Source organism: Ambystoma mexicanum, chromosome 13 (assembly GCF_040938575.1).
Source record: "Ambystoma mexicanum isolate Mex_15411 chromosome 13, UKY_AmexF1_1, whole genome shotgun sequence".
Taxonomy (NCBI): Eukaryota; Metazoa; Chordata; class Amphibia; order Caudata; family Ambystomatidae; genus Ambystoma; species Ambystoma mexicanum.
Window position 1 is genome coordinate 438,986,067 of NC_090938.1, and position 20,543 is coordinate 439,006,609.

Genomic DNA, 20,543 nt, shown 5'->3' on the forward strand with positions numbered 1-20,543 from the left:
CAACTTTTACATTTCTGAGCTGTCCGGTTATAGAATTAACAGTCTTAAATGTTTATTCATCAAATAGTATCTTGAGCCAAATGGGGCTCGCCTTTGTTCTTCAACTCAGAACATTCTTTTTTCTCAGCTACCACCAACTGTCACTTCAGTCCAGAGTGGCAATGGGGTTTTCCCAGTTTGATTGAATGTTTATTGCCACTTCCCCACTTCACAGATAGGTGTCCCAGAATCTATTGTCTCAGCCTGGAGCACAGACAAAAGTCTGATGAGCCTGTGATATGCGGCCTTCTGGCCAATTCTAAGTTTTCCAAAGGTAGCAATTAAAATTCATATGTCCTACAATATATTGTGGATCCTTCTTTCGGGGGTTAAGCCACTCCTGTTGTCAGCCAAATGCCCCTTGAGCCATGGCAGAAAACCCTGTTTGGGCAGATTCCCCCAGTGTAGCCAATGCCATTATTTCTTGATTTTATTTCATTTTGTTTTGCTTCAGAAGCAAGCCTGTTGATTAAAAAATCCCAAATGTCTGCCAGCGCAAACCCCTTTTCATTGCTAGGCCGGGCCTTATCCAACATACATTTTTAAAACAGGTATTTTTCTTATTTGCAAAAGTACATTTAAACACGCAATGAAGCCTGCTGACATGTTCCTTTCAAAAGGTTCCATCTGAATTTCCCACATTGTTCTGCAGCCCCAGTCAGTTTCTCTTTTGTAGCAATCTGTTTAAGACACAGATCCACTGAAATTGACATAGGCCCAGAGAGCCAGGGTCTCTTTTGCAGCATTGATTTCTGACATTTTGTAACTCAAAAGTCAAGCGTTTTCCCGTGCGGCTGAAAGTAAGCTTCTTTTGATTTCTCAGATTTGGCCTGACATGGCCTGTCATTCAGGAATAAGGCTCTCTACTGCTGGAGCACAATCTGGATATGGGTGGGCATGGCAGGGTCTCACTGATAAAAGTAGTGTGATGATGAACAGATGAAAATAGCATCAGGGCAGCATCCTTTTTCATGTAAAATATTCCCTTTTCAATGGGAAGCAAGCAGCGGAGCAGCGCTGCTTTTCAATTCACTTCTTTTGGTGCACACAAGAACACACACTGGCACCTTTCTCGGTGTGCTCCCTGTTCGAACTCGCCCAATAAGTGTATGGCAAGATGGTGCAGCCTTCCTTTTGCAGCTGCAAAACGCAGTTTTGATGCAATGGTGCTCCAAGGAGCCAGCACAGCCATTTTGCTGTTGACTGCTGAAGTGCATCTTGATCATGGATGGGAATTCTGCTGAGTAGCTCATTGTACCCCACAAATTCCCCCCGCTCCCGACTCTTCTGGAACTTTTGTTGGGGGAGAGTAGGGTTAAGAAGGGTTCATCATTAGGGCAAAGTGGGGTGAATCAGGTAGAGTCCTTCCATCAGGGAGCGGTACGCCACGATCTTCCCGCTGTCTCTTGTTGGAATGTGGAGCGACACCCACAGCTTCCCCTTAGGTCTTTCTTTGTGGTGTGGAGTGACACCCCCTGATCTTTCCTTAATCTTTCTTTTCCAGGTCCCATGGAGGTCCCCTTGGTCTATGGATGGGCAGAACCAGTACAAATCTATTAAATAAATAATAACTGGTTACTACATTTTCCCACTGACTGTCTTCCAAGAAGGTTGACAGCAGTGGGACACAAATGCACTGCAATAATGACAGTACTTTGATGATAAAGACAAATGATCACTCAAAAGACATATATAACTAACGATCTGACTAGAATTTTTGAGAATCCATTTCGTCCTGACAATGAAGAAAAATACTCCCTGTTAAATAATTATATAAACCTACCTAATCCATTCTGGTTCTTCTTTTTCTTGTTCTTATGCTTCAGATGTCTCCTCTATTCGATTTTCTCTTGGCTCCTCAATTTCCTGCAAAATGTGCATAGGGTGACAATTTTTTAACTGATTAATATGGACCCATTTCTCTTCTGCCAACTCTACTTTAGGAATGCGGATTCTATAGGCGACAGGTGAAATTTTATCTACAATTTCCAAAGGACCGCTCCAGCTCAGTAAAAATTTCCGCTCCTTGGTCTGGTTCCTTTGTAAATTGTACAAGTAGAGCATGTCTCCTACTTGGTATGCCTTTGATTTTTGAACGTATGCAAAAGCATGTTGAAGGCGTTTTCTCAGATTCTCAACATACTCATGTGTTGTGGAGGCGTTTATTAGTGTCTGCTCTTGTGTTCTGTAGAGCAGGTGCTGAGGTAGCACCATCTTTCGCCCAGTCATTAGCTCAAATGGAGACATCTTGGTCGCAGAAAAAGGTGTAGATTTGAAAAGCGGTAATCGGATGTCCCAACTTGGCCCAGAGTCTGCCACAAACATTTTTAGAAAACTCACAATGGTTTTGTTGTACCTCTCAACTCCCCCACTAGAGGTCTGCCGGTATGCAATGTGAAGTTTCCTTTTTACCCCAGGTATCTCCCACATCTTTGTCATCACTTCGCTGGTGAAGTGACTACCTCGGTCTGATTCAATCCTTTGGGGTAGGCCAAAACACGAGAAGATGTGGTTGATTATCAGGGCAGCTGCTGTTTCTGCCTTGCAATTTGGGGCCGGGAGAGATTCCACCCATTTGGTAAACAAGCATGTTACTGTTAACGTGTACTTGTTCCCCCTCAAGGGGCGAATCACGGGCCCGATGAAATCTACTTGTAAATCTGACCAAGGCAGTGTCATCCCCCTCTTCTGGAAGGGAGCTCGGTGTGTGAGTGAAGTTGGCTGAAATTGTGCACACACAAGACACCCCTTCAAATATTGGTTGAGGTCCTGCCCCATGTGTGGCCAGTATGTGACCTCCCGCAAGATTTCTAGAGTAGTGTGAAACCCCTGATGACCGGCTCTGTCCTCGTAATGGGCGTGACCTAGCATCAGGCTTCGGAATGATGTAGGGACCACCCACTGGTCACATCCAGAGATGGATCTCCTTACCAACAAACCGTCTTGGATTCAGAACATTTTGAGACACTTCATCAACACCCTGAGGTCCTCTTTCCCAATGTAATCGGTATCCGTCAGAGGAAAGTTCTCAGGGTCCTCAATGTGTTGATAACATTTCCCAATGATTGCATCCCCTTTTTGTGGCATGATAAAATCAGCATCTGGGGTCTCCTTACTCCAATGGGCAGTTGAGAGTTCATTGTGAGCATTTGTCTGGGACCTAGGGACATCAGTGACCTGAATTTCCCCCAACAGGGACTGGATCTCGAGGAGATCCCCTTGGATGGCTCCGGTTGTGGCCAGCTGATCAGCTATGTCGTTTCCAGTTATGTCTAGCCCCTCTATTCTGGAATGACCCTTAATCTTTTTCCAAAAGATGGTCATCCCACTAGAGGTGACCAGATCATCAATATTTTGTATTAGCTTGCCATGTTTCAGCAGTTTGTTATTAGCACATAGCATGCCTCTGGTTTTCCAGTTAACCAGGTGCTCCACGAACCCGTTCCGGACATAATCTGAGTCAGTGATTATGACCAGTTCGTGGAGTTGGTGTTGGACGGTAGTGAGGATGGCCTGATGAACTGCCATCAACTACGCCACCTGACTACTACAGGGACCGATTTTGTACCCAGCGGAGGGTTCCAGGGCATCATTCACCCAGGCATTCCAAACGCCAGCCACCAGTTCCTTTTCCCCGTTGTTGTCAACATGGTAGGAGCACCCGTCCACATAAACTGTGGACATTCCCTGGCACTTGTCTTCTTCATAGACTTTGTGCAGGGAATTCAGGTACACCTCCATGTTGTCCTGGGTTTTAAAACTTCCGTCCTCGAGACAATTTTCTCTGGCACAATCATGCAAGTCAGCCAGACCTTGCGTGAGGGGACTCTTCTTGTTTTGGCCATATCTGACCTCCACAGGAAAGCCTTGCATTGACAAGATCCAGGAAGTAATTCTGGAATTACTCACATTTCCGGCCCGGATTCGGTCACTTTGGAGGTATTGCAGAGGCTGGTGTGGAGTCTCCACTATGATGTATTCCTCCTGGATGAACGGACGGTAATTCTTCAATGTCCACACCGTTGCCAGGAGTGCCTACTCACAATCGTTGCATTTTTCCTCCACAGAGGATAAAGTCTTACTTGCATAGGAGATTACTTTATTGACCTTGTCATGCTTTTGATATAATACTGCTGTAAAGCATGTATTCGAGAACCCTGTCTCCAAGAAGAACTCCTTGTTTTTGACAGGGTTAACTAGAGAAGGTGCTTGTGAGAGACTTCTTTTGAGTTGCTTTGCTGCCTCGGCTTGTTCTGGTCCCTACTCCCACTTGACCCCCCTTCAATAGATGGATCAGGGGTCTTGTGATATCTGCGTAATCCTCAATGAACTTCCTACTGTAATTAGTCAGTCCAAGGAGGCTTCTTAGCTCACGCAGAGTTGTGGGGTCTTTTAGTTTTAGGAGTGCTTCCACTTTCTTCTCCTGGTGACATAGACCATCAGGAGTTATTTCATGTCCCAAGAAGTTGACACGGATCCTGCACCACTGTGCCTTTTGGAAGGACAGTTTTGCTCCGGCAACCCTCAACTGGGTCAGAACATAACGGATATACGCTATGTGTTCCTCCACAATTGAGCTTTTTATCAGGACATCATCCACATAGGCCAGGTTACCCCTTTCACCCAAGTCAGGCATGGCCTTATGTAGGAAGATGTTGAATTCATTGCCGGAGTTGATGTATCCGAAGGGAATCCGGGTCCACATGTACTGCTGCCCCCCGAAGGTAAAGGCCAGCCTGTATTGGTCCTCCCTACTGACGGGCACTGTCCAGTAGCCATTGGTCAGGTTAATGACAGTGTATACTTTGACCCCTGGATCTGGGCCAGTCCTTGGTCAATGTAGGGGAGAGGCCATCGGGACATGTGGACCCATTTATTTAGCTCCCTAAGGTCTGCGCAGAGTCTCCAATGGCCATTTGGTTTTTAAATCCCCAGCACCGGATTATTAAAGGTGCTGTGGACTGGACGAATTATCCCACAGGACTCAAGGTTTTTGATGATTTCTGTCAGGGACTCCATGGATGGGAAAGCCAAGCAATATTGCTTCACAAACACTGGAGTCATTCCAGGGTCCGTGGGAATTGTTGTTGTATGGATTGTGGTGCAACCACAGTCGAAGAGATCTTAAAAATCTAAGATCACCTGTTTAAACTTTGGTTTTGCTCCGGAGTCTCACAGGCATCACCCAGGTTGACCCACTCTACAACCATTTGCCTGAAGCCTGGAAAGACTTTGGGTTTTGCTATCTCAGCGGCCTCCTCCAGCTGGGTGGAGAGGTCTCTGGTTAGAGGGTTGACTTGGACAGAGGGTTTCAGGTAGGAGAGGCAATCATTGTGGACCTGGAATATCACCTCATCCTGCCTGATGTCACAAGTCACCTCTTCCTCCCCGCAAGGGCAGGAAGAGTACACCAGGAAATTCCCCCCTTGCCGAGTGAAGATCCTGTCTGGTGGTAAGTCCTTGCCACTGTCATTGTCAAAACAGTTATTGGGGATTGGTCCTATCAGTTAATTTCCTAGATCCATGGAAAAATGTCAGTCATCAACCACCTTTCCAATAATGGTGCCTGCGCCCAGAGTGATACCCCTAGGGTCGCTGTTATCTGTCATTATTGGAATGGTGTTGTGTTTTACATTACTTAATGGTGTAGGTTTTAACCCCAACCCCTGCTGTTAGAGATGGGCATTGAGGTGTACATATGCGTCAGGATTGTGCAGTTTCTGTCCTCTTTTAATTTTTAATTCTAGTGGAAATAGTCCAGGGATGGTGACCTCCTCTCCAATTTGACCTTCAACTGCATACGGCAGCCATTGGGCTGACCGAAATGCTTTTTCAGAATCTTCAAAGCCCATAGGATTGCCCCCTAGTCGGGACCATGCTTTGTAATTTATCAGGTCCAAATTAATTGCAAACCGATTGAGAATGTCACTGCCTAAAGGAGATGTTTGCAATTGGGAGGTTCCAGGCCCCTTTCCCAGTTTATCGATCAATTTAAATGTGAGAATGGCTGGATCTTTTTGGAGTTTTCTGAACATGGCTTCGCTGATGAAGCTCTTTCCGTTGTTCATGCACACTCGGGCGAGAACAGACTCCTTCCCCTCACTTAACTGAATAGGGAGGAAGAACTGTTCTCTCATTTTCTGAATGGCAGCTAAACTTTGAGCAGGTTTCTCATCACTTTTGACTAAAGAATTGGTGTTTTCAGTTTGTGAATCAGTATAAAATGTCAAAGTATTTCCTTCCGGTGTGGAATGTCACTTAAAACTGGAAGGAAGGTTGATTTTCAGGAATGGAGAGGAGTTCCCATCATCAGTTTGTTGTCCTACAGCAATTACTATCACGTCAGGTATTTGATTATTCTGGAAATTAAACTGAATGTGATCAGATTTTTGTTCAACCATGTGGCATGTGCCATTTAAACTAACATGGTTGACACTCTGTTTTAATTTTATTTGCCTGGTAGTCTGAGTCCAGAGGACCTTGTTCACACAGTCTATTAGGCGGTACAACCTGCGCAGGATGTCATTCCCCAGTAGACAGGGTGTTCCCTTTGGAGTCACGACGATGACCGGGTGTTTCACCTTGTGTCCCCCAATTTTTATTTCCAAAGCCGCAGTCCCCTCGATAGGAATTTAGTTCCCGTCGAAGTTCTGGAGTTGTCCAGGAAGAGGGGTGAGATTGATCTGATATCTCGCCCCCCTTCCTGAAATTAGCTGCTCCAAGGCCCTTTTTGACAGAAGAGTGGCTTGGGATCCAGTGTCCACCAGTGCTGAAATTGCACATTGACCTTGCACTTGAACGGGGGCATAAAATCTCCCTTCCTTCTCCTCAAGAGAGCAAAGGTAATGAGCATTTCGGGCAAGCTGGGTGGTCAATTTCTTTATTTTGGACTCTGACACAGTGGCATTGTGGACTATTTTCTGTGCCGGAGTCTGGGAATTTGTAATGAAAATTTGGCATCCTGAAATAGTGGAGATTTTGAAATCCCCTGTTTCCCCTAGCTCTGTGCTACCCCGCTTACCGGGTGGCAGTCACTACAACTAATTTGTGGGGAGGATGCCGACATTACTTTTTTTTCTCAGGATGACCATTCTGGGTTTCTCTTTTGGGACCCATTTTTCTTTGCGAGAAATTCCCCCATCCCTGGAGGAGAAGATTTTTTTTCCCAGAATCCTCTAAGGATTCGTCCCCTTCAAACTAGAGGACACTAACTTCCTCCTCAAAATGGGCCTTTTTACTGTCTTAATTTTTCCTACCCACCCTCTGTTCCCTGGGTTGCAGTTTTTTGGGGGCAAGAGATTTTTGTTCTGGTTCCTGGGTATCCAGGGGCTTTTCACAGGTGAGGAAGGAAGCTTCCTCTAGGGCTGTACACCCCCCTCCCCCTGTGCCTCCTCCTCTGAAACCAGTGAGTTGTCGGGGTTCTTTCCCCGTCTTTGTTCTGGGGTGCCAGACCCTTGGTTGGTGGGGTTCTGAGCTGCCATGTTCATCTGAGGGTTCTGTTGAGCCTTCAACATGCGACCCAGCTCCTGTGTGAGGTTCTGGACTTGCCGCTTCAGTTAGGACACCCGTTCAGGCTCGTATGGGGTTCTCCGTTCATATCTATATGGTTCAAGGGAAGGGTAACTATCCCTTCTCCCGGAGCACTCTGGATATTGTGGATTTTGGTAACACTCCACCCTTGGCCTCACCTCTCCCAGATTGGGTAGTTGGGGCCCCTGAAAGCGAGGAAAGAAAGGAGGGCTGTCCTGCAGGTTGGGGTTTTGTGGATGCCGGGGAAAGAAGCTTAACCCAGTATTTGGGGGATTATTGCCCTCCTTGGGGAAGTTAGGAGGGACGTTTCCTGGGGCAGTACTTACCTGATTGGATCCCCCTCTTGGGCTGGGGGAGTCCATACATACCCCAAGATAGGCCAGTTGCTCTTGTATCTGGGACTTATATAATCAGGAGAGTTAGGTATCCCATTGGTTGGATTGCCTCCCTGACCACCGCCTCTTTGTGATTGGCCTGAAGGCCTTCCTGGCCTCTGGTTTTGCTGTTTTGGGATATGTGCATTTTTAGGCTCCCCCATTGTTAGGGAGAATTCTCATCTATGGCTAATTTCCCTCACCTAGTGAGTCCCCCAGCAGCTTTGCTGGACTTCTGGAGTTTATTTTTTTCCACTTGGTAAGAGTGAGAGCTTTTTCCCCACTCTTACCTGTATTTTGCTATGTGTTTCTACCTGATTTTGTGATTGTGGACTCTGAAGTACACCACTTCAGTAGCCCCCTTCGTTTTGTGTGCCACACAGCACCTTCAGTGCCGTGGCACAGGGTTGTATTTGAGACTTCCCTCGACTACATTTCTGAGGTGACTACCGTCCCCCAGAAAAGGGTAAAGTTACCATTAATTTTACTTAGTCAATTACCACTGATCCAGTACACCCCATCTTCCATGGAGTACTGGAAAGGGTTAATTCGTATCCCTTTTTATCTGTACCTCCTAGAGCATTGTTTCGCTCTTTTAACATTTAGACTTGGCTGGTGGCAGTGGCATCTACCCTAACTTTTCTACCGCGATTATATTAGATAAACGTGGTACTGTTCTTGGCTATTATATTAGCCTTGAACATAAACCCGCTTGACCAAATCGTCTTTCTTTTGGCTCCGGTTGGGTTTATTCGCCATTTCTTTTTGTTAAAGTCCTTCTTGTGTCTTACTTTGCGCGGCAAATTAGGTTCGGCATCTTTGTTCACTGTCTTTTGGCAGGCTTCTGCTCAGAAGCCCTCCTCAAGGCGCCTGGGTGTCTAGGTGGGCTGAATGTGAGGGAGGGGTGTAGTCACCCCCTGCACAGGGTATCCTAGGAAACCCAAGTCGCACTTTGTCATGATTGGCCAGGGTAGTTGTCCGGGCTTGACAACCCCCCTGCTGCGTGATTGACAGCCAGGCTGTGTGAATGGGGGTTTTTCGCATAAAAGGCAGGTCTCTTGGGCTAAAAGTCAGAGAGTCGCCACTGGAACTACAAGGAACCGAAGAGAAGCTGAGAGAACGAGGGCTGCTGCAACTACCCCATCCCGGTGAAGCCCTGCTGCAGTCCTGAGCTATCTTCCCTTCAACGACTCAGAGAAGATCCAGTCTGGAGTCTTCTTCCCTTGAGCTTGGTGGGGATAACCAGCTCATCTTCCAAAGCCAGAGGATCCTCTTCCTTGGCGAAATCACTGCACGCTGCTGTAGTGGTCCGGATAGCCACCTGAAGAGCCTCTCCTGTTTTTAAGTAGCGCACCTTTAATTCCTCATCACTGCTGCCGGCTTCATCCCTGTGTGGTGCAGACCCCCTTCAGATGTCCTCCTTCACAACGAAGCTCCAGGAATCGTGGGTCTGCGGGAAACCAACAGGAACAACTGCCAGGGCACCAGCTGCACCATTGGAACAAGTTACTGTGTTCTACTTGAGGAAACTGGGTGAATCCCTTTTCTTCATTTCCAAGGCTTGCCCTTGTCTTCCCTCCTTCTTCTAACCTTTGCTTCCGAACATTGACAATATCGAAGTACTTTTGGCTATGCTGAATCGTGAACTGTCTGACTGTGTGATCTTCGGCAACAGGCCCCGTTGTCTTTCGACCCGTGCTCCGGCCCTTTGACTTTTGAACTTCTGTCTCTGAGTGTTCCTTGATTCTGCCTGTCTAACCAAAATATTGCCTGTGATTTTTGCCTCCAACTCCCTCTGGGTATCTCAGGTGCTAAGTGTGTTTTTGCCCCAGGAGCAGCAGGACACAGGCGCCTTACCCACGAGTAGTAGTAGTAGCAGGATAGCCATTAGGGCAACCTCACCCTCCGGAGCTTCGAGTACAGGCTATTGCCAGAAAGAGCTAGATGCGGGTGTGCCTGAGATCCGGGGATGGGGCTGGGCAACAGTTGGGGGGGGGGGGCAATGTTGGGGAGGGGAAGGGAGGCGGAAGGAAGTGGAAAGGGATGTTTGGGGTGTTTTTAGTTATGGCGAGTTTAAGTTGGGAAACAAGCCTATATAGACTGAGATGGAGGCTAGATCTGGACTGCACTGGTGGGGTGTGGGGGGGAATTCTGATAGGCCATGGGAGACCTTAAAATAATCACGTGGAATGTCAGGGGGCATAACAGCTATTTAAAGAGGAACATGGTCATGTTGTACCTGCATAGACAAAAGATAGACATCGCACTGTTACAGGAAACTCACCTGACACGGGAAAAGATGGAGATGGTTGCTAAGAAATGGAAAGGGGTTGTGGCGGGTTTGTCATACTCTGCTTATGCAAGGGGAGTGCTTATCTGGGTGGCGCCGCATGTCCCGTTTCAACTGTTGCAGGAAGTAGCGGAGACGGATGGAAGGTTGGTCATAATGAGGGGACTGGTAGAGAATAGGGAGATAAGCATTGTGAATACATATGGCCCAAATCAGAACACAGCGGCATATTTCAGAACGCTGTGTACCAACCTAAGTGTATGTATAGGGAGTACGGTGATCTGGGGAGGGATCTTTAATTGCGTGTTAAACCCGAGAGTGGATAGATCAGAAAGAAAGATAGACAGACCCACCCCAGCTGCCAAAGCATTGCAGACATTACTGGATGACTTTGGCCTAGGAGATGTGTGGAGAACGAGACACCCCCAAGAAAGGCAATACTTGCATTATTCAGCCCCGCAGCAGCTACATATGAGGCTGGACTATGTCTTTGCCACGTCACAGGTAATTGCAGAGATCACACAAGCAGAATACAAAGCGAGGATGCTTTCGGACCACTCACCTCTGGTCCTCGGATGGCAATATTGCCCCCCGAGAGCAAGGATTCCGACATGGCGCCTCCGAGCGGAGGCACTTAAGGATCCCTTGTTCAGGGAGGATATGAGGGAGGCGATTATAAATTATTTTGAATCGAACACTGGTAGCGTGGATTCGGCGAGTACATTATGGGAAGCCTTCAAAGTTGTGATGAGAGGGGTAGCCATTGCAAAATTCAAAGGCCTGCAGGGGGGATCTTGGCTGACCTACAAGAAACAGAAAGGGAACTGGAAAGGGCATTGAAAAAAGGAAGTAACACTAAGGAAGACATGGAACTGATACTCAAACTGCAGCATGAATGTGAGGGGCACTGGGAAAGACTGTGTAACCTCAACTATAAAAGATATATATATATGTGGGAGGGGATAAAACAGGGAGACTCCTGACGTGGTTATACAAGAGCGAAACTCCTAGACCCATGATTCAAGCAATATCAAGGGAAGATGGCAGTGCAGCTGACACTCAAGAGGGAGTTAATCAGGAGTTTGCAGATTATTACAGGGTACTATATGGGGATGAGGGGGGAAGGGATCACGCTTCAGTAATAGAAACACTGGAGGATATAGGATTGCCCAAGATAAGCGCTGAGGAAAGCGAGGAGCTGGATGCACCGATTACTTTGGAGGAGTTAGAAGAGGTGGTGAGGCAGCTGCCCACTAGCAAGGCTCCGGGGGCTGATGGACTTCCAAGTGAATTTTATAAAGTATATAGAGAGGAGGTGCTCCCCCCAATGTTAGAAATGTTAAATGAAGCCTATGAGGTGGGAAGATTACCTGAGTCACTTAGAGAAGCAATCATAATACTGCTTCCCAAACCCAACAAGCCTGGGCATAGCTGTGGCTCCTACAGACCTCTGTCGATGTTGAACCAAGACAGCAAGATATTGACAACTGTCTTGGTGAACAGACTGCAGAGAGTTATTGGCAAACTAATACAGCCTGACCAGACGGGCATGTCCCGAATAGGAATATAACTCATAATCATAGACGACTCCAACGGGTTGTTGAATTGGGGAGCAGGATTGAGGGCGAAATGGCAATTGTGTCTTTGGATGCGGTAAATGCTTTCGATTCGGTCAAGTGGCAATGGCTGCTGGCAACACTGGCGGGCTATGGATTGGGGCCTGGGTACATAAGGTGGGCGAAGATGCTATATAGTGAACCGTTGGCCAGGGTCAAAAACCGGATCAGTGATATCCGAAAGATGGCAACTTAGTCGAGGCACCAGACAGGGATGCCCATGGTCCCCAATGTTCTATATACTAGCCTTGGAGCCCCTCGCAATATACCTCAGACAACAATACGATACTATAGGTATCGAGGTGGGAGGGGAACGACACCTGTTCTCCTTATATGCGGATGACTTGCTGCTGAACTTGAGGCACCCGTAGGAAAATCTCCAGTACATACTGGAAGTGATGGAGAGATATGCAGGGCTGTCTGGTATAGCGATGAATCCTCAAAAATCTAGTAACTTCCCGTTAGGCAGTTATAAGGGAATCCCTGTGGGATGGTTACCGGTGTTACAAATACCATAGGTGGTTAGTACCTTCCGGTATCTCGGGATAGACGTGTACCAAACAGTGGAAGAGGAGCATAGGCACAATACTGAGTTAGCCATTGAGAAAATCGAGAAGTGTATGAAATTCTGGGTGAAGTTACCCCTAGCAATGATGGGACGAGGGGTAATGCTTAAGATGGTGGTCCTACCTAGGCTCCTGCACTTTTTTTGGGAATATTCCATACCTGATACCCAAGAAGTTTTTCACTAAACTGAACAGCATGTGTCGGGATTCCCTATGACATGGTACCCGGAATAGGGTGGCACTATGGAAGCTGCAGAACTTTTATGAGAAAGGGGGGATAAAACTGCCTAATTATGATGTCTGTTATATAGCGAGCCAACTGCAGTATATCGCCAAATGGCTCTCAGATGACGCGACCCCCGAATCCAGGTTGTTTGGACATGATTGTGGCCCATTTTACTTAAGAGAGATGATCTGGCTGCCCAAGACAGAAATGGAAGAGCGCTCTAAGATGATGATGCTTGGGTGGAAGATGTGGCGCCGGGCATGCCAGATGATGGAGAACCCATTCCCATGCTCCCCGCAGGTGCCACTAGTGGCACTAGCAGTGGGAGAAGAGCAGCTAAGGTTGACAATCAGGAACCACTGGGAACCGGTTGGGCTAGTAACACTGGGGGATATATGGCGAGAGCGGACCATCATAGATTTTGAAGTGCTTGGGGAGGAAACGGGGTTGCATACGGGCCAGTACATTACGTATCACAGAATGGTGCAGAAAATTAGGAGAACATGGCCCGAAACGGTACTGGAAGAAGAACCAGACGATGCCATAGATACAATTTATGATATAACGGAAGGGGGGCACGAGATCTCTAGACTATATGAGATGATGATGTGTAAGGTGGGGAAGGAATTAACACAACTGCGACTAGACTGGGAAGCGGAAGCGGGAGCCCAGATGGAGGACGGGATGTGGGAACGTGCCCAGGGGTACCATAAAAAGGTGTTGAGAAATGCGAGATTGAAACAGATACAACTGTATATTACGCATAAGGCATACATGACACCCCAGAGGATATCTAGGTTTGAGAATGCAGGACGACAAGCTTGTCCTAAATGCGATGAGGAAAATGCTGGCATGGTGCACATGTTTTGGTCATGCCCGGTTATTGAGCATTTCTGGGGTGAAGTAGCACAGAAACTAGAGGAGAGGGGGGGGTCAAGATTGTGGTGGATATAGTATTGGCCTGTTTGCTGGGGGATTCCCCAGATCGCAGAAACTCAAGCATGTGAGTAAATTGAAAGATCTAGCATATGTGCTCGCAAAAAGGAGAATTGCCATGGGGTGGAAGACATGCCACAGACCACGGGTGGAGGTGTGGTGGAAAGAGCTACAGAAAATGGGCGGATGCAGAAACCATGGTATGGCCAGAAGCGAGCAATGTAGGAGGAGAGGAGGAGGCGGAGACGCTGATGGCCTGGAAACTATTGATAGCGGAGTTGTTTGGGCCAATACAAGGCCCGGCAGAACCTATGGAAGGGGAGACCCTACCACAAGATGCAGGAACGGAATGAGGACAGTAATAGGCTCAGTATGGGGGGAGGGATAAGGGGAGCAGTGACCGGATTTAAGCGATGTATAACTGAGCTGTTGATATGTATACTGCAAGTTTGGTTTGTATTGTTTGTTTGTTTGAATAAACCAATAAAATTGTTTTAAAAAAAAAAGAAAAGTGTGTTTTTGCCCCGGTAGCATTTCATGTCACAGATACGCGTTTATTTAGTAGACCAAACTGTCAAAAAGTGATCGCAATCCTATTCGCGGTAACATATTTTGTTCGTAACACCTGTTCATTCAAACACAGGGTACTTACCTTGAGACTTGCTGTACAAAGTGAATTGGTTAGTTGTAGTATATTTAACGTGTGGTTTTTATTTGAGTTTAATAGAAGTGTTGTGTTTTTAACAAATGGTTTAAAAAATAAATGTACTTATATTTTTTACCTGAAACCTTGAGTCAGTGTTTGCTTGAGTCACAGTAATTGTTGTCCCTTTGTGTAATCTCTGCTACTGCTCATATACTCTTGAGATAAGCCTGGCTGCTCCGCCACTGCTACCACTCTGACATAGTAGTAGAGGCTTGTACCAAATGTAAAACTTGTATTGCCACCTGTAGTCTTAATTGTGTGTAGTGGTCCCTAAGGGCACTGCACAGGATTCTGCCTAACACCCATTTCTAGGTCCAAAACGGGGGCAACCTTCACCTCTGCCACCTTAGCAGCAGCAGGGGTGTTGGTTGGCTTGGAGTTTTTAACTTGATTTTTATTTTCCGCAGGTTTTTGGACTCCATATCTCCGAGTAGCCTGCTCTATTACCCAGTCCAGAGATCTTTTATCATGGAAATCCCTCACCAGTTGGGTCATAATGTATTTTGGGAATGCATAAAAGTAGGTAGTGATAAACTCTCTGCTCTCTACTATCCGTGCGCAACCTCTTGGTGGTTTGGGCAAAGGCACGTTTTAATTCCTGCACAAACTCTTGTGGGGCCTGATCTTCTCCACACTGTAGATTGCAGGCCACTTTGCGAGCCTCTTGGGGGTTTCTCTAGGGGTGGAGAAGCGCTTCAAGATGGCTGCCTTGTAGGTGGACCATCTTGAATGTTTTTGGTCTTCCAGACCAGCAAAGAAGCTGGAGTATTCTGAAGAGAATGTCTATTTGGCGTAATCTATACAGTTCTGGCTATCTTTTATGTGAAATGTGTCCATCGTTTGTTCATAGATTTCCAAATGCTCCCAGACAGAATATTTTGCGTTTTTATTGTGCAGTGTCATGAAATTCCCCGATGGCCTTGATCTGCCTAATGGGGTCTTTCACCAGAACTCTTTTTATTTTATCTGCCTTCTTTCGCCCCACATCACTTGAGTCCATTCACCCTCAGACTCAGAGGCGCTGCTATTTGAGGTCCCCTCATGATCTTCTAGGCGCTCCCTGATCCTGTGAGCTTGGGAGGGGCTCACAGAATGATGGGGCCTAGTTTCTTCTCCCCTGTGGCGCGCAGAAGAGTAGTCTTCTGACTTCTCCCTGCTTCCAGGATTGGCAGAGTATCCCCCCACTGCCCTGATTGGGTGGAGATCTTCGGGATGCTCTTTTGGGGCCTCTTTTCCTCTTGTTCTTGTGCAAATCGACCCAACTGGTCCCTTGGTAGGTAGTGATTCTGCAGATCTAATTGCCTGACTTTCTCCTCATAGGAGGTTTCCTGGTCAGCAGTGGCGTCGCCAGGAATCAAATTTAGGAGGGGCACACAGGGGGCCAAAGACAAAAGTAGGGGGGCACAGACAAAAGTAGGGGGAGAACATGGTCACTGCTCGTCTTAGGTAGGGGGATCCAAGGGGGGGCACAGGGTTTCACAGGGGGGCCCGGCCTCCCAAGACCCTCCCTAGCGACGCCACTGCTCGTCAGATACATCAGCCATTATATTTTTGTATCTATACATGGACGCCCTTCTATCAATTTCTGGGGGGCGCTGACCTGTCAGCTCCATCATGCTAGGTCTATTCAATTCTGATGGCCTCATGGTTTCTGGCTCATGTGAACCGGTAGCCTTGAAGTCAGCAGTGCACAAAGTATTAAATGGGTTGAGTCCCTTAGTACAGAGATCATCATACTATGATCAGGGGTAGCCCTGTCCCTCTGTACCTGTTAGGGGTCCCTCCAGTTTGGATTAGATCTAGGATACTCTTTCTCCAACCTTGCTAGTTTTTCTTTCTCAGCCCCTACCTCTTGATAATAGGCAAAGATCTGAGCCTTTTGTTCGGCTATCAGGGCTTTACTGGCCTCTATGACCCGTTTTGGAGCTACCACCTGCTGGTGGAGTCCATCTTTCTCCTCAGAGAGGACCTCATTGTGCTGCCTGTATAGTTTGTAAACACTGATGCCCTTGGGCCTGATGGTGCGCGTTACAAATAAACAAACAAACTGAGCCAATTTTTGTTGCAGAAGACTCACCTCCTGAGTTTGTGCATTTTTAGTTTGGGTGTTCCTTACTCTCCTCTTTCAATTTGTCAACCTGCTTTTGTAAAGTGGTTACCTTCTCTGAACATGCTCTGTTATATGTTATTTGTTCTTTTAATTTCAGTTGACCCTCTTCCAAAGAGTCAACCTTTTCTTGACACTCTATTTTTAAGGCATTTAATTGGGCCTCTTGGCCTACATTATTCTGCTGTTGGAGAGCCAAGTCCTCTTTTAATGTCATTTCCAGATTCTGCCTCAGAATCTTGGCTCTTTTGCAATTTTTGTTCTTCTAATTGTAGTTCAGTCTGGATTTTAGTTAAGAGTTCAGATTGATTTTGCACATTTTTTTTTAAACAATTTTTATTATTTTATTCCAAACACATCCAACAAAACCAAAACAAACTTAACAGTGCATGTCTCAGTTATTCAGCATCAGTCTCAAAGTTGCAGATGGTCACTGTTTTCCCATTACCCTCCCCCCTTAACTCAAACATATTCACCCACTTTCCCGGCTTCAGTGTCCGCTGAGGGTATTTCTTCATCAGTATTTGTCGAGGACTTCTGATTGTTTGGGTAGCTTTGGGTGGACCCCTGCAGAGTAGCTACCAGGTGTCTCCTTGCCATTAGGGTTTCCATTTCATCCTCACCTCCCCAACTAGCTGCCTCATACCATGCCACTGTCTCAGATTCTGTCAATTTCCGTAGGTCATGTCACCATACCTCTAATCTGGGTATGTGGGTTGCCTTCCAGCCCATGGCAATTCTGCGCTTGGCCAGTATATAGGCCAGGTCTTTCAATTTACTCACATGTCCCAAGTTGCGAGGTCTTATGAAACCCCCCATCATACAGGCCCATACGGATTCCACATTTAGCTTAATTTCCTTCTCAACTAGTCGGTTCATGATTTCACTCCAGAATTTACTAATCTCTGGGCACCTCCAAAACATATGTACCATCCCCGCGTTCACCTCCCCACATTTGGAGCATGCCTGTGTTCCTGCGTTCTTAAACCTGTCTATTTTCTCAATATTAGAACGAATGGGCCTCGGTAAACGATTCATCCAAATGATAGGCCTCCTCTACAATTACCCAACATCGAAAATTAAACTTGGAAACAAAAGCTCCTCCGAAATCCTTTTACGCAGAGGGACCAGACAGGGCTGCCCACTGTCAGCATTACTCTTCGCCCTGGTCATAGATCCCCTAGCGTCCGACCTAAGGCTTTATCATCTGCACAGAGGGCCCACCTTCGGCCCGCACAAATTGGTGGTTTCACTTTATGCCGACGACATAGCGCTCTTCCTTCGCGACCCACATGACAACCTGAATCCGGTGATGCGAGCAGTCCTCAAATTCGGCAACTTCTCAGGGCTAAAAAATAATAATGCAAAATCGATAATTTTCCCTCTCACAGAATCAACCAAAGAATTCCAGGATGACTTTGGCTTCCACTGGCAACACTCGAAGGTCCGGTACCTGGGGATCCTCATGTCCAGAACCAGCACTGACATCATGCAAGACAACTACGAGACAACACTCAACACTATCCAAACTAAAGTGAACAGATGGAAAACGCTTCCCCTCACACTTTGAGGCAGAGTGTCCCTAGCGAAAATGGTAATCCTCCCCAAACTACTCTACCTCTTTACAAACATCCCTCTACTACTCACGCAAAAATTCTTACGACGAATTAAGTCCATCCTTCTTGACCTCGTCTGGGCAGGCAAGGTTGCCCGAATAGCACACAGCATTATGATCCTGCCCATAACGCAAGGCGGACTGGCTTTACCTGATATAGAAGGCTACTACTGGGCAGCGCAAGCCCAGTTCCTGAGCCATTGGTATGCAACACACTTCATCCGGCCACATGTGCAAATCGAAAGAGCTCTGGCAACACCCTATCTACTCTGCGCAGTCATACTTAACGAACCACCGACACCTTCAACACCAAGGAACACAATGGTCACGACGCACACGATTTGGAAGAGAATCGCCAAAAGAAATGGAATCCAAACCAGATATTCCCCCCTCCTTCCGGTGAGAAGCATTCCAGGGATACCTATAACATCTGAAAAAGTGTTCCAGCTTTGGACCAAAAAACTGCAAATCCACTCATTGGGCGATCTGTTTCTGAATGGCTCGTTCCTGTCGATTGAAGAAGCCTGTGGCAAAGGTGGAAACAATGCCCTTGACGTCTTCATGTACTACCGAACTCGACACACCATGCATACGAACTTTGCTACATTCACACTCCAACCACCGACTTGGCCACTGCTCCACAGAGTGATACAAGCCCAAGGCGATGGCCACCTGGTGTCAAATATCTACAAGGCCCTGCCAACGGAAAAACTCACTCGCTGCTCCAAAGCTCGAACAAGGTGGGAAAGAGCTCTGAACATTACGATACTCGACGAAGACTGGTCATACATACTTCGACTCACAAAGGAAGTGGCAATAAACAAAAGGTACAAACAAATTCACTTCAACTTTGTCCATCAGGTCTACCACACTCCAGTAAAACTGCACACCCAGAGGACGACAATATCCGCCTCCTGCTCTCGCTGCGGGCACTCGGAGGCCGACTTTGTCCACCTGGCATGGTCGTGCCCTGAAATTGGAGCATTTTGGACAGCAGTCCTAGAGAAAATCTCAGCTATAATCGGAGTGCAACTAGATCCCGACCCAACACTGACCATTCTGGGCCTAACCAACCAACTACCAGAACATACCAGAAAACTGGCGAACCTACTTTTGGTCCTGGCACGCCGACGAATAGCTTGCAACTGGGGCAGAGGACCGCCACCAAAACTAAAGCAATGGCTCCATGATGTCACCTACTGTCAAGATGTCGAAATGAACTACTTACGAACTCTGCCCCTCCACGCACACCCCCCAGATATCTGGGGCCTCTACATAGCATACCTGTTAAATGCAGACGACGACTCGATTTCACAGTCTCCACCACCAACACAAAATTGTCACGAGCAACCGGATACCTCAATAGCAGCCACGAGTGCCGAACAACGGAAACACTAGAACTGATAAGAAACTGAGCTAAACATCAAGCGGGGATCGTTCCGAGGGAGGGAGAGGGGATAAGAGGTCTCGTTGACCGGTGCACGGTCTGGTAATGTCTTTTCATTTCATTGTTGTAAAACCAATAAAGAAAGTTACAAAAAAAAAAAACCTGTCTATTTTCTGGGAGGTCATATATGCCCTGTGAGTTATGTATAGTTGGGTTTGTTGCAGCCTCACATTTCTAGATACTTTTTTGTGATATCTTTGGGCTCTTTCCCATAACCCGTTGTGCATGGGCTCCCCCACTTCATCTTCCCAGTCCTGTCTCAACTGTGTCACTTCCTTGCCCACTCTTGTCATCAGTAGTTCATAGATCTGGGAGACTTCATGCCCTCCTTCCGAGACATCGTAGATCGTCTCTATGACTTCATCAGGCTGTTTAGTCAGGATCTCTTCTGGCCATGTTTCCTTCACCTTCTGCACTATTCTGGTATAAGTGATATATTGCCCTGGGTGTAGACCAGTTTCTACAGCTATCTCCTCAAATTGAGTTCCTTCCCCTTCTCGCCATAGGTCTCCCATTGTGGCTATGCCTACCGGTTCCCAGTGCTTACGGATCATCTTCCTTAATTGCTCATCTACACCCAGTAATGCCACTAGTGGAATCTGCAGGGAACATGGGGTCGGGTTATCTATCGCTCTGCAGGCTCTGTGCCACATCTCCCATCCTAGTTTCAACAGCCTAGGTTGCTCTCCTATTTCAGATTTGGGCACCCATATCACCTCGTTCAAGAACAACAGGGTGCAATTGGCTTTTAACAGTCTGGATTCAGCTGTGGGGTCCTCTGTCAGCCATTTCGCCACATACTGTAGTTGGCTGACCATATAATAGGTCTCAAAGTTGGGCAGTTTTATGCCCGTTTTATCATATGTATTTTGCAATTTCCATAAGGCTATCCTGTTCCTGGTGTTGTGCCATATAAAGCCTCTGCACAGGCTTTGTAATTTGCAAAAGAAGCGCCTAGGTATCGCATAGGGGATGTTCACGAAAAATGTAATAGCCTGGGCTGCACGACCATCTTCAGTAGCACCACCCTTCCTATCATAGCCAGGGGGAATTTTGCCCAGAATTTCATGCTGTTCGCCAGGTGTGTTATT

At 47.0% G+C, this 20,543-nt stretch overlaps 1 protein-coding gene across 1 annotated transcript in view; it reads left to right on the forward strand.

Annotated features, from left to right (window-relative positions):
* The window catches only part of LOC138521314 (leucine-rich repeat-containing protein 37A-like), a 1,201,733-nt gene that overhangs the window by 693,628 nt on the left and 487,562 nt on the right, over window positions 1–20,543 (forward strand). The gene's annotated exons all lie outside the window — the stretch shown is intronic.